This window comes from Centrocercus urophasianus, unplaced genomic scaffold (genome assembly GCF_019232065.1).
Source record: "Centrocercus urophasianus isolate 14NV4802_14NV808 unplaced genomic scaffold, USGS_Curo_1.0 seq_13, whole genome shotgun sequence".
NCBI classification, from domain to species: domain Eukaryota; kingdom Metazoa; phylum Chordata; class Aves; order Galliformes; family Phasianidae; genus Centrocercus; species Centrocercus urophasianus.
The window spans coordinates 22,511,159-22,520,197 of record NW_024884475.1 but is presented as its reverse complement, the minus strand read 5'-3'; positions in this window follow the sequence as shown (position 1 = coordinate 22,520,197).

Below are 9,039 nucleotides of genomic sequence, written 5' to 3'. Positions count from 1 at the left end.
TCTCTCTCTCTCTCTCTCTCTCTCTTTCTTTCTCTCTCTCTCTCTCTCTTTCTTTCTCTTTCTCTCTCTTTCTCTCTTGTTCTCTCTTTCAGTTGGTATTCCTGGTTACTTCAGCCCCCTGCAAATACACCAGTTTTCAATTGTTTCTGACCAGATCACTTTCTTCACAGTCAGATACATTTGATCTTTCTTTCCGATTCTAATTATTCATGAGTATTCCTGTCTTCGTTATTTTTTAATTTTATGAACATCTCACTTACTTTATCTTAGATAATTAGAGAAGATGGCAAATAAAAATATGAGAGATTTTCAAAGTCACACTGGTGAGAAAGACCTGATTCTCCATGGCTTTACTGAGACTTGAGTACCTAACTTTCTTTCTACCTCTGAAAAACTCCTATCATCTATGCCTTTCCCCTCATCTCAGTAGGACTTGTCAATCATTTTTAACTACAGCTTTCCTCTTCCACTCCAAGGCAATTTAAATTTATCATACCAGCAAGGTTTCTTAACATTAAAATCAGACATGATTATATCCTTACATTCCCTTCATTCACTTACTCTACAGTGCTTACTAAAAGGAATAATCAAGTTTGTCTGACAAGAGCTATGTTTTAATACTCTTTGTGAGTCTGTCTCATTCTCACACTGCTGTAAACAGCAATTGCCTGAGCAGCCTGTGATCGGCATCTCAGCAGGAGGGAGGCCACCATCTTGCTCTCTGGGGTACAGAAATGAGAAGTCATACATACAAGCTACTAATACATTAGATGTATATCAGTGTTTCTGAAAACTTGCAGAAGCTTTTTGAAGGTTTCTGTCTCCCTTTCTAAGTCTACACACAGTGAAGATGATGTGGGGAGGGAAGAGTGGAAAAATAGAGCAAAAAACAAACAAAAAGGACAAAAATGTTCTGCATGGCTTTGCTTTGAAAGTGATTTGAGACCTTTCTTCCACTCTTAGTATCTGGGAAGCACAGAGATCTTTAGGTCTTTTGAATGTATTTCTGCATATGACTGGTTACCTTGATTATCCACTGATGAACAACCTGTGAGCTGGAGCCTCGCTTATTGTTTCTTGTTTATAGTTGGTTCTTGGTTTATAGCTGGTACTCAGGAGATGAGATCCTGCCTGACTTCTAAATAGCCATCACGGACTTCATCTCCCTAAAACTTTCAATACACCACCATAGAAATCAGAGAGGTAAGTTCATAGATTGTACTTGTAATAATGGTGGGAAAGGCGTATACTACCCACAGGAATTATGTTCTTGGATGCACGCCACATCCCATCATAGTCTGAACTCAAATCTCAGCAAAACAGCAGGACTCATGTCCAGAATTGCTATATATTGTTCTTACTCTAGCTGTTAAGGGATTATTTTCAGCTGTTATGTGATCAGGGTTGGAAACTGTATGCATGCTTGTGCAATTATCTGCTTGATGCTTCCTCCCACTTCTGAAAATATGTTATTTATTTTTCCCCTTCCCTGATGGCACCTCATTCACCAAAGGATATTCGGTAGAAATAATTATGGATGCAGTAGGTGTGTGCTGATTTACTTAATAACACAGAATGCCTATCATGATTCTTTCACTTTTTATTTATTTTGCATGAGATACATGGTTAGTGCTTTTCAGCTAAGGATACAAACTTGTCTCCTGTCTTAAAACAATTGAAAATGACAAAACAGGAACTGGGACTGTTGAAATGAACATAACATAAATGCAATGAGATTGTTTATTTCCATGTCATTTCCATTAGTATTCCCTCGAATGGGTATTTTAACTTTATTACAGTGTGGAGTGCAATCACAATCCCTTCATAAATCTTTTGTTTTTAAGTCAATGAAAATCATTGTCAATTAGGCTGTTCCAACTGTGTGATCAGCTAACTTTAGAAGTTACGTCATATGAACGCAACATAGAGGAAAAAAGCTTCACATACAACCTATTCCAGCATCGAACATTCTGGTTGGAGTGTGATATCTGAGAAATTTTGTGTTGTGTCAACAGGTAAGCTTTAAGAAGGTTTCTAATGATAGCTGAAAGAGCATCAAGGTTTTTCAAAAGAATAATAATAATAAAAAACAACAACAACAAAAAGTGAACATTTAGAAGTTCTATGAGTTCAACTGCCTGTAAAAACAGAGGTTCAGATCATTCCTGTGACTCTGATTAGGATCTCTTGATCTGGATGCCACACAACAGAGTTCTTCAATTACTGGGGCATCTTTCTGCTCACTTTCATATAGGATACTCCACTTTCCTCAAAAATGCCTCTGAAAATAGGCTGCTTCAGCTCTGTGGAACACACTGTCCAAAACAATTTTCTTGGTCCATCACTATTTTCAGCTGTTGCAATGCTTACATCTGCTTAAATTACCCAAGCACGATGCTGAATGGTAGAAAAGAGCTGTATTTCCTCCTTGCAGAATATCCCTTTCTTTACCTTCTGACTGCTGTTTTATGTACAGTTCAGGAGGGAAAACAATCTGCTTTTTAAATATATATATATATATTTTTCAAGACAACAATTTATTTCTGGCAATGGCGGTATTTTATGACAGAAGCTCATTGTATTCTCTGCAAGTCATGGTCAGCAAATCCCCATTTTTTCTTTCTTCTTTCTTAGACTGTAATTCCTGGACAGCACAGAAAAGCCATGTAAGTAAAAGCACTGCTTCCCCTGGGATTCTCAACTTATTGATCAGAGGAAAAATGTGGCTACTGCTACTCTTTGCTTAGCTTAAGCCTTAACCTTCTTCTACATCTCCAGTATCTTACATGGCTGCATTGCCTGCAAATTCAGCATGGAATTTGGGTTATTTTGTTTATTGGTTTGTAATTCTTTTCCTTCTGTAAGCTCTCTTCTGGAGACACCAGCTGCAAATCTGGGCCTGAAGCCAACTTTGTCTCTCCTTGAATAAAAATAAGAGCAGAGAGGGCAGCGGAAGACTGCACAGCTTGCTTGTATCAACCAAGTGATGCTTGTGCAGGCTGTGGTAAGTTGATTTGGTGCTACCCACAGAAGGATCATTGAGTAAGTGCTACTTGGAGAGTCAGCCACTTGCAGAAGGGAAGCTTCTGGCCAAGCAGAGCCCCAGGAAGTTGTTCTGATGAACTGATCTCAGTTCTCCCCAGGCACACAGAGCTGAAGTGCTGTCGTGGCATCACCACTAAGTGGTCCTAGGGGGCCTGGAAGAGGCTGAAACAGGTGTGACGTGTTCAGCCAGTGTGGATTGTGCATGCTGAAGTGGAAATAGTGAATTTACTGTGAGGAAGCCATCAGAAGCTCTGGGGAGTATGAGAGAAGTTGTGTGAGGGGCTGAGGCTAGAATAGGGGACATTATAAAATAAACAGTGTCTGGTCAGATGGTGAGTGTGAAATGAGAAACAAAACACTATTCTTTCCTTATCCCTTGCAAGCCACAGAGAGTAAAAACATGCCCCCAGAGGTAAATGTAGTGCCCCCCTTAGCCATTTGCTGATGGGATATTCTTCCTCACATGCCTTCTGAAGGACTGCTTAGCAGAAGGGCTAACTGTGAGACATGGTTCTGTGATGGAGATTGACTACTCAGCTTCAGCTTGACTGCATGATGGGTCCCATCTTTTCCTCACTGTGAAGAAAACAGTCTTCCTGAGAAATCTGGAGCAGCAAGGAGATTCCAAGAGGCAGCAGATGTGACTGTCCAGGTGCTCATTTGCTGGATAAGCTGGGGACTGCTGCTGGGTACAGGCCTGGAGTGTGACCATTTGATGTGTGCTCAGGTTGCAGCCACGTTGGCATGTATGTGATGATGAAAAAGCAGATACCTGGAGGGTTAGGCTGAAGATGAATTACAGTTTAAACAATGTTTGGGATGCCCAGACTGCAAACAAAGCTGCCATTCTGCTTCTTAAGATATTCTACTTGGGGTCTGACATCTGGCTTCTCCATTCCCAATCCCAGAGAAGGACCCCATACCTAGGACTGTGGCTGCTCCAGGCTGCCCTTTGCTTGCCTTGGTCCTAGGTGAGGAGTTGAGATGGCCTCAGTTTCCCCCTGCTTCAAGTTCCTGATCACATATATGTGTACAAGAGCTGTTTAACTAGGTCTATTTTTAGGAACAAAAATTAGACTGGAACACTAAAATAGTACTGAAAAAGAAAAAAACCCCACCAACAATTCAGTAACAGCAATAATGCAAGGTCATAATGCAATTTTGGTTGCTTAAAAATAATCTCTTTCCTCCAATTTTATTATATTTTTCAGATCAGAGAATAGAAGCTGTGCAAATACCTGCCTTGGACAGATTCGCTCCCTGTTCATCCCCTCTTCCTTGCATTCTAAACAACTCATAATTATTTTATTCAGGACAAAGAGGTTATGTGCTTATACTAATACAGGACAGGAATGAAGCTGTTACTTTCTGGATCAGAAGCAATCGCACACAAAATATAGCTCTCCTTCCAGACCAGAGAAGACCTAGGGATGATAAACTGTCAGCATGTTTCTGCAAATAACCGTTTGTCAGAGAAACAAAAAAATAACCCCATTCTCTGCCCTCCCACTCCCACTCCAATCTCTTCGATTTATAAAACTGCTCAGGCTGGCTTTTAAAAACAATGAAGCTGGTAGAAGAAAACATATGAACCTTAAAAAGACTTGTCAACAGGGAGAGAGTTAGGCATGCCCCTGGGAATACTGAGAAAAGATCTCTTCCTGTACCAGTATACAACATTATATCAAACAAAAGGGAGTGTACACATATATATAATATTTATATATATATATACACAAAAATGGGCTCTAAATCCTAGAACTAGCATATTTTATTTTTTGCCTCTTTGCCTCTGCACTCACAAAATCTTAGATCTTTCCTTCTTTAGATACTATAAAAAACCTGTCCATTATGTCAGTAGAGAATTATTTTTAAAACTAGAGACATTGCATCTTACATCCCTTATAAGGCCTCTTCTACTGTCATTTTTTGGAGTGCCTTGGTGAAAATAAGAATCTGGCAAATTCTTTTTCATAAACACTGCCATTTATTAACAGATTAAGATAGGAGCAGATTACTGCTTTTGATGCAAAGTGCAGAGGATAATTAATTAGAGCTGTAATTCAGCTGAAAAGTACTAAATTTAAACGTCAGAAGAATTATAAAACTTAATGAAATGACCTGAGATGTCCTGAAATTTCTAGCAGCTTACTTAATTGCCCTAAATTAAATGACCTAAAATCATGATTGGACAGTAAAAAATTAAATTACTTGACCTAACCAGTGAGCAAGCAGTAAATAGCAGTGTGAGGTGGAAATAGTAATAATCTAAGGAGAAGAAAATGCACTAATTTGTGAAAACACAAAACATTTATATAATTTAATCCCTGGCCCATAAAGATTACCATTATAAATATGTTTCTACGCATTTCTAGGAACACCCATAGACTTCAGCACAGGGACTTCAAGTAATATTATGAATGAAGGAATTCCCAAAATGAGCATTTAAAGCAGGAATTGAGAACAGGAGAGCTTGCTTTCTGCTTCTGTTTTGCTGCCTTCCTAAACTCCTGATTCTCTTGTGCTACAAGTGCCCAGCAAGCTCTGGGCTTTCCAGATGTGTGAAGGCATAGATTGATGAACATGCTCTATATACAGTATATGTAGTCTTCAGATGATAATGTGTTTGCAAGATAATTAGCAGAATTGCCCAACCCATACACCACGTCTATAAAATTAGTGAGAATAGTAGGGATGTTTAACTTAATGGGCTATGAAGCTGGTGCAGCTGAACTCACGGGCAGAATTCTTACACATCATTTGCAATAAATAAATAAATAAATAAATTGAAAGGATCACAAATATTAAAGTAAAAAAGAAGTTCTGCAGTCTGGCTTTTGAGGAGCTCAACCTCACTGCCACTTATACTGACTGAAGCTAGCGCACAGCATAAAAGGCTTTGGGCCAAGTGTAAGAACTATGGCAGATTTAATCATGCCAAATATTTGTTTATTTTACCAGTTCCCCCACCATGTATGACTAAGGCATGATATTCAGGCCATCCAGGAACTGAAGAAAGCAGCCACAGCATCACACCAGCAGTTGCCATTTGCACTGGATCTGACACAACCACTTGATTTAATCTTTTGGCCTGCTATGACCCATGCTGGGAAGCACCTGAAGCACTTGGATGTACACGTAGACTGTATTTACTGAAATAATTTTCAGCAGCTGTTTCCTCACACTTATGAAAATGAAGACAAGTGCATCCGAAATGCCAGCATTTTCCCTTTTCATTGCTTTTCATTCTGCTGGAATCATGCAATTTGTTCATTTGGCAGGTGATGCCAAATGGCATAAAATAATTTGCACTACAGGAATAAAGCTGTGTGCAAATCTGAGGGATTTGAGAAGCTACTTGGAGACTCAGGTGGCTGTATTCAATCAAAGCTAAAGCAAATGGCCTCTAAAAAACTACTGGGCAGGTAACTTGTGTGATGTAAGGTAGAAAACTGCAAAAAATTTGAATCAGTACTGAAGTTCTGGGCAAGTGTCAGTATTTCTCAGAATCAGAAAGTCACTCACCTAATTAAGGATTGATTTTAAACTTATATTTCCCCTTCATTATTATGCACTGCCAGGGTGCACTACAAACATTAGTATCCCATTACTCCTTCATAATGCGGTGCTATTACTCTGTCCCTGCTCAAATTACCATTGTAATGGCTACTGGCTTCCCATCACCAATCCAATGTGAAATTTCACAAGGGAGACACAGTTTATTTGAGGCACCGCTATAAAAGTCTCATAATATGCATAAAAGTCTGAATTGTGCATAAAAGCTCAAATGTCTCCTAAATGCAAAGCCTCTGCATTCTCTGCAACAGATGTTTTCTTTCATTCTGCCCAGGAAGAATGTAACTTGGGAATTGTGTTAATACAAATATCTGTCACTGACTCTATGAGCACTTGTTGGTGTCACTTGTGGCGTCTACTTCCCTTCTACACTCCTTTAAAAGTGCAAAAACCTGTGGGTGTCATCTATGGAGCTGCTCCCTGCTCTTCCGCCACGCTCTGCTCATCGGTGTGATTTCAGCTACCTGCAGCAGCACTGCAGTTTAACCTGTTTCCCTGATACCCCAAATTTCTCATCTATCTACCTTGCCACATTTTGGAGTTCCTTCCTATTCAGTACTCACATCACTCCATATGACAGATGTGCTCTGCCAAATAAATACAGTCCCTTCCACTCTAACTCCTTCAAGATAATCATTATGCAGTTATTTCTATCTTTGGAGTTTTTTGGTTTTTTTTTTCCAAAAAGCTTCAATTAAAATTCTCTGTTCCTATTTTTTTCTGTATATGGTTGCCATCATATATTGCCTAAAGTTCTGTTGAAGAATCTTTGAAATATATCGTTAAGATAACACCATATTTTAAAACTAAGGATAACATATCACTCTAACAGAGGTGTACAATTCAGACAACCTCTTCTTTATGTGTATGTAAAATGTAGGTAACTACACAATCTATCAGGGAAAATTCTCCATTTAGTTTTTCTTTCATCTCTCTCCCTCTGTGATCTGCAGCTCATACTCCATAATTCTTTTCCTCTCACATCATATACTCTGTCAGATTTATTTTCTATAACTGTAAATGAAAGGAGTAGCCTTTTAAAATGAAAAAAAATCCATGCACAATTTTTCATGTTTGTTGTTGCAAGAGCCTATGGCATTTTTAATTTTACTTTTTAGAACACTAGTTCTTTTAAATAATTAAAGTTCTTGTAAATAATTAAATTCCACTTCTTAGCCATCTATCATATTAGCAAAACTTACATACTTCACAGCATTAAATAATAGGTTTTCCTTTCACAGCAGTGACCTGCAGTAAGAAGTTCTTCTTTTTTTTTTTTTTTTTTTATTTTTTTGCTTATTCATAAAGAAGGAAAGATTGAAAAGTATTATATTATAAGTCTGTAGTTGGGGGGACAATTGCAGCTAAATTTACTGACAATAACAGACTATGGACAAACAAATTAAAAGTATAAACTATGAAATGTGCAAACCTGGAGCAAGTGCTCCACAGCAGCTGCCATAGATGAGGAGACTATGCAGGTATTAGTACAAATGTTGGATAATGAAGTTATTTGTCCCTTCCCAGAAGTGAACTGAACATTACTGAGAAGCAGAAGCCATATTATGTTCAATTGTTTTTGAAACTTAATACAGTCTTTGAAAGCCTACTGATGCAAATTGAGTTATCTGATTCTTAAAGACGGAGATTCAGTTGCATTTGAATCCATCTCAATACACTGAAGATATCAAGTATTTTTGACAGAGTCCTCTTGAGTTTTCATTAACTTGGAGGCTCTGATTAGAAAACTATCTAAGATATTTCTTTGATTAGAAAATTATCTAAGATATTTGTGTTGAAGTTTTGGTTTTCCTCTTTTTTTTTTTTTACTATTAACATTTTAACTTAGCAGTGTTCTTACTTGAAAAATTTGCCATTATAAAAATTTAATGCCCCTCTGTTTTCGACAGATTTCTAATGATTTAGTATGACACTGCTCTGAAGTAAAAGTTTTACACTATTTCATTCAAGAAGCACTGGGGAAAGGAAGTTATGTATATCTAATTATATATGATTATATATATATAATTTAGATATGTATATATAATTAACAGGCATTAATCTTTTTGATGTATAGAGCAATTCTGATTGGAATAACAATTTCTGTTTCAGCGAATAATCACTTAATTTGCATCATATTAAAATCGTAAGAATAGAAATTGAATACTAATACAGTGAAACACAAATCATTATCTTAGTAAAAATATCTTATTGTTTTACAAAAACTTTTATCTAGAATCATAGCATATTATATTAAAATTAAATTATATTTCTGGTGAAGTGGAGCGTATTTATTTTAGAAATAATCTAACTTGCAAAAATCTGTAAAGGAATCTCTCTGGAAGAGAACAAAACAGTTGAGGGATATGTTTGTTTATTTGTAAATTGTAATTACCAGTCATTAATGACTAAGATTCA